This window comes from Microtus oregoni, unplaced genomic scaffold (assembly GCF_018167655.1).
Source record: "Microtus oregoni isolate MIOR12 unplaced genomic scaffold, Mior012 000036F_ref0000092, whole genome shotgun sequence".
Taxonomy (NCBI): Eukaryota; Metazoa; Chordata; class Mammalia; order Rodentia; family Cricetidae; genus Microtus; species Microtus oregoni.
The window spans coordinates 27100150-27106380 of record NW_024543095.1 but is presented as its reverse complement, the minus strand read 5'-3'; positions in this window follow the sequence as shown (position 1 = coordinate 27106380).

The following is a 6231-nucleotide window of genomic DNA, read 5'->3' as shown; positions in this document are numbered from 1 at the left end:
GTGAGTTCCAGGCTAGCCAGAGCTATACAGTGAGATCCCGTCTCAAAACAAACTGATATCTACATTCCCTTTGACTGAACAATTCTACCCCAAGCAGGATTTATATGTGTAATACCTTAACATTTATCAGTGAAAAACATCCAGTGTATCCATTAAAAAGACTAACGAAGTGGGAATAATTCCTAGGTTGGAGAAAGTGGGCCCTTAAAGAAAAGGAATGAGATAATTAACCATGTTAAAAGGAAACTGTCCGTGGCTTGGAAGAAGTCTATGATGTAGTGTTAGTTTGAGAGTAGTGGTGGACAGGCTGTGGAGACATCTTGGTGGGGACAGTGTTTGCTGCACAAGTGTGATGACTTAAGCTTGTGTCCCTTTAAAGCCCGTATAACTGTGTGACCATCATAATGCTTATAACCCTAGCTCTGAGAAATGGAAAGGAAAACCCTGGGGCCTAATCAGCCTGCCAGTTTGGCCAGTTGGTGAGCTCCAGGTTCAGTGAGGAACCCTGTTTCAAAAAAATAAGATGGGCAGTGATCTAAGAAGTCAACTAATGTCACCTTCTGACCTCCATATGCGTATACACGGGCACATGTACCCATATGTTGTGGTAATGAGGAGCAGGCTGCATCCCACTGCCCGCTAGCTTAACCCTGAAATAATTACACAGAAATTGTATTCATTTAAACACTGCCTGGCCCATTATCTCTAGCCTCTTCTTGGATAATTCTCACATCTGAATTAACCCATTTCTATTAAATCTGTGAATCACCATGTGACTGTGGCTTACCTGCAAGACTCTAACCTATGTCCGTCTCGGGTCGGAGATTCACGGCATCTGCCACACTGCCTTCTTCCTCCCAGCATCCAGTTCTGTCCTCCCCGCCTATCTAAGTTCTGCCCTATCAAAAGGCCAAAGCAGTTTCTTTATTTGACCAATGAAAGCAGCACATAGAAAGAAGATCTTCCTACACCAATCTGTCTGTACTTGCACACACAGGTCATACATATCCATATACCTACATACGGAGAGTAAAAGTAGTAGTAAACTAGTAAGACAGAGTGGTTGCATTTATTTATTTACAGCTTCTGTATCCTTTTTGTTAGTTTAAGATAGAAAATAAGATCTTATTTTTTTTTGAAAGTAATGAACATTATGTAAAGACACTACCATGATTGATTTTGATGGTCAAATTGACGGCATTTATATTTAACCCCTAGCATGTCTGTGAGGGATTTTAGGTTATGTAAATTGAGGAAGGAAGATCTACATTCATAGTGGGTGGCACTCTTTCATTGGCTGGGTAGCAGAGTCGCAACAGCCATCTCTGCTTCCTGACTGTGGACACAGTGTGACTAGTCACATCTTCCTGACTGACTGTGGACACGGTGTGATGAGTCACATCTTCCTGACTGACTGTGGACACGGTGTGACTAGTTACATCTTCCTGACTGACTGTGGACACGGTGTGACGAGTCACATCTTCCTGACTGACTGTGGACACGGTGTGACAAGTCACATCTTCCTGACTGACTGTGGACACGGTGTGACTAGTCACATCTTCCTGACTGACTGTGGACACGGTGTGACTAGTCACATCTTCCTGACTGACTGTGGACACGGTGTGACTAGTCACATCTTCCTGACTGACTGTGGACACTGTGTGACGAGTCACATCTTCCTGACTGACTGTGGACACAGTGTGACGAGTCACATCTTCCTGACTGTGGACACAGTGTGACTAGTCACATCTTCCTGACTGACTGTGGACACAGTGTGCTAGTCACATCTTCCTGACTGTGGACACAGTGTGACTAGTCACATCTTCCTGACTGACTGTGGACACGGTGTGACTAGTTACATCTTCCTGACTGACTGTGGACACAGTGTGACGAGTCACATCTTCCTGACTGTGGACACAGTGTGACTAGTCACATCTTCCTGACTGACTGTGGACACGGTGTGACGAGTCACATCTTCCTGACTGACTGTGGTCACAGTGTGACGAGTCACATCTTCCTGACTGACTGTGGACATAGTGTGACTAGTCACATCTTCCTGACTGACTGTGGACACAGTGTGACTAGTCACATCTTCCTGACTGTGGACACAGTGTGACTAGTCACATCTTCCTGACTGACTGTGGACATAGTGTGACTAGTCACATCTTCCTGACTGACTGTGGACACAGTGTGACGAGTCACATCTTCCTGACTGACTGTGGACACAGTGTGACGAGTCACATCTTCCTGACTGTGGACACAGTGTGACTAGTCACATCTTCCTGACTGACTGCGGACACGGTGTGACAAGTCACATCTTCCTGACTGACTGTGGACACAGTGTGACGAGTCACATCTTCCTGACTGTGGACACAGTGTGACTAGTCACATCTTCCTGACTGACTGTGGACATAGTGTGACTAGTCACATCTTCCTGACTGACTGTGGACACAGTGTGACTAGTCACATCTTCCTGACTGTGGACACAGTGTGACTAGTCACATCTTCCTGACTGACTGTGGACATAGTGTGACTAGTCACATCTTCCTGACTGACTGTGGACACAGTGTGACGAGTCACATCTTCCTGACTGACTGTGGACACAGTGTGACGAGTCACATCTTCCTGACTGTGGACACAGTGTGACTAGTCACATCTTCCTGACTGACTGCGGACACGGTGTGACAAGTCACATCTTCCTGACTGTGGACACGGTGTGACGAGTCACATCTTCCTGACTGACTGTGGACACAGTGTGACGAGTCACATCTTCCTGACTGACTGTGGACACGGTGTGACAAGTCACATCTTCCTGACTGACTGTGGACACAGTGTGACTAGTCACATCTTCCTGACTGACTGTGGACACAGTGTGACTAGTCACATCTTCCTGACTGTGGACACAGTGTGACTAGTCACATCTTCCTGACTGACTGTGGACACAGTGTGACGAGTCACATCTTCCTGACTGACTGTGGACACGGTGTGACGAGTCACATCTTCCTGACTGTGGACACAGTGTGACTAGTCACATCTTCCTGACTGACTGTGGACATAGTGTGACTAGTCACATCTTCCTGACTGAGGGTGGACACAGTGTGACGAGTCACATCTTCCTGACTGACTGTGGACACGGTGTGACGAGTCACATCTTCCTGACTGACTGTGGACACGGTGTGACGAGTCACATCTTCCTGACTGACTGTGGACACGGTGTGACTAGTCACATCTTCCTGACTGACTGTGGACACGGTGTGACTAGTCACATCTTCCTGACTGACTGTGGACACGGTGTGACTAGTCACATCTTCCTGACTGACTGTGGACACGGTGTGACAAGTCACATCTTCCTGACTGACTGTGGACACAGTGTGACTAGTCACATCTTCCTGACTGACTGTGTACACAGTGTGACTAGTCACGTCTTCCTGACTGTGGACACAGTGTGACTAGTCACATCTTCCTGACTGACTGTGGACACAGTGTGACGAGTCACATCTTCCTGACTGACTGTGGACACGGTGTGACGAGTCACATTTTCCTGACTGTGGACACAGTGTGACTAGTCACATCTTCCTGACTGACTGTGGACATAGTGTGACTAGTCACATCTTCCTGACTGACTGTGGACACAGTGTGACGAGTCACATCTTCCTGACTGACTGTGGACACAGTGTGACTAGTCACATCTTCCTGACTGACTGTGGACACAGTGTGACGAGTCTCATCTTCCTGACTGACTGTGGACACGGTGTGACGAGTCACATCTTCCTGACTGACTGTGGACACGGTGTGACGAGTCACATCTTCCTGACTGACTGTGGACACAGTGTGACGAGTCACATCTTCCTGACTGTGGACAAGTGTGACTAGTCACATCTTCCTGACTGACTGTGGACACGGTGTGACTAGTCACATCTTCCTGACTGACTGTGGACACAGTGTGACGAGTCACATCTTTCTTGCTGCCATGACTTCTCCACGGTGATGAACTGCATCTGTCTCAAATCATCTAGTATGTCTAATTGGTTATTCTTCCAGGAAGCTTTGAAGATTTGTTTTAAGCTTCTATCAAAACACTCAAAATTGGAGAAATTATGGGCACAAATCCCAGAAGACGCTTCAATAGCACACATAATATGTAAAATGAAGAAGCAAACCAAAATCAGCAGAAGATTAAACTGTGTTGTAACCGCCATGTAATGAAAATGGAAGCAATGTTCTGGAAAAAGATTTGTGTTACTTAAACCTTTGTCTCTTTGTGAACTGGATAACATGTAGAGGAAGTAGCTAAGCTTCAAGGGAAATAGGAATAAGTGTTTATCTGGGGGATGGCAAAAGGTTTTTTTATTTCTGAATGGTGGTCAGGGAGACCATACCTTTTACAACAAGAACATGCGAGGAAGTAAATATGTAACGGGGCTCACTGGCAGAATGATAACTCTGACCTTGGCAAATCTCCAAGATAAAATAATTTTAAGGTAGAGATTAGTAAATGATTGACTTTGTTTGGGGGCACGCTGGCTTATAAGGAATTTTCTAGTTTCAGAATTCAGACTTTCCGGTTCTTAGGCCTCCTGGAGAAATTCACTATTCATTTCTCCATTCTCTCAGCAAATATTAAAAATGTGTGTCAAAGTGGTCAACGAGACTTCACTGCTGTGAGCTAGGCCACTGTGCCAGGCTGCTAGTTGCTGTCCAGGGGATCCTGCATCTGGCCCTTCTCACCCTGCCCTGCTGAATGAATGTCTAAGAGCCAACTACCGTCGGCAATCAACGCCTGTGCAGGTGTCTGGACAGACGTGTTCCACTTACTTTTCTGATCCCAGCTGTCTGACTTAATCCTATGTGGGCTCTATTAAGAGATCGACACTCTTTCAGTGGCTACCTGATTTCCTACCCTCGTTTCTAACACGGTAATTGATATTGATACGTGAAGAGCTGACAGACACCGTGGCTTTGATTTGGGCAAGGTTGTTTTTCAATTAACACATTTTTTTTGGGCGGGGGAGGGAGAAACATTCTTTTGATATCTGTTATTGTCTGGCAGTACTCAGCCCCACACGAAACTTGGCTCTGTATGTAGCAACTCCCGACTTTATTTATGTTGGAGTCATCAAACAGGTTTAAGGTCTATAAACTTGTGAGCTTCACGGAAATCTTTCAAAGCACTTTTCAAAGGGTCTGTTAGGCCTTATCTAATCAGCACTGCTGTTCCTGAAACCTTCCGCTGGTCCAGAAATTGTGTTTACTTAAAAACACTTGGTTTTCCCCCAAACATCCTTTCCATTAATTCTTTAATATAGATGTCTTAACGCTACTATTTTTGGGACCATTCATCTGAGAACATTTCGGACGACTTTGTGCTTGCTTGGGCCAGGGAGGGATATCTTGGGTCAATAGGCACCATTCCCAATATTGTTGTAGAAGTTTTGTTTTCCTTCACATCTAAAACATAGCTTAAACTACAGAGGTTAATAATTTGTGGACGTGTTTTATTTAAGAATAGCATTTCTTCACTTTCTATTCTTTAGATCTCAGTGTCTCACGATTGTTAATTGGTGAACTGATGCTGTGTTATCAGCTTTCCTAGCTAATAACTGGGCTATAAAACCACAGTTTATAGTCTATACAGCTCTGTTATCATGGACTCACATGCTCCAGAGAAATTACTCATATCTTACAGAGGCAAAAATGCTTATTGAAAACACAGGCTACACATTTGTAGAAATGCCTGGGTATAGACTAATGCTCTGGGAAGGCACTAGGTCCTGACTCCGGGTTGGCAGTCGATGAGATCATTAGGATAAAGGTAAACTTGATAGTCATTTAGTTACTCTCAGTGATGTTAATACTGGAGTGTGTTCGGGTTGCCAGGGAAACCTGCCAGACAATTAGAATTGTTCAAAAATCCTGAGGTCATCAAGAACAGGCTAGATAGCACTGTGCTGAGTTCAGGTTTGCCGGGCACTCTGAAGGCAGATGATCAAAGCAGAGATAAGATGTCTGCTGAACCTGCTTGGGTGTGTGCTGCCCTCACCATGCCCATCTCATTCTCTGTCTGGGTTCAGGGCTCCTTTATTTACTTACTATTGATTTATTTTTGAGGCAGGGTCTTCCTATATGGCTGTGACTGTCCTGGAACTTGCTATGTAGACCAGGCTGGCCTTGAACTCATAGAGATCCACCTGCCTCTGCCTCCCTAGTGCTGGGATTAAAAGTGTCTGCCTA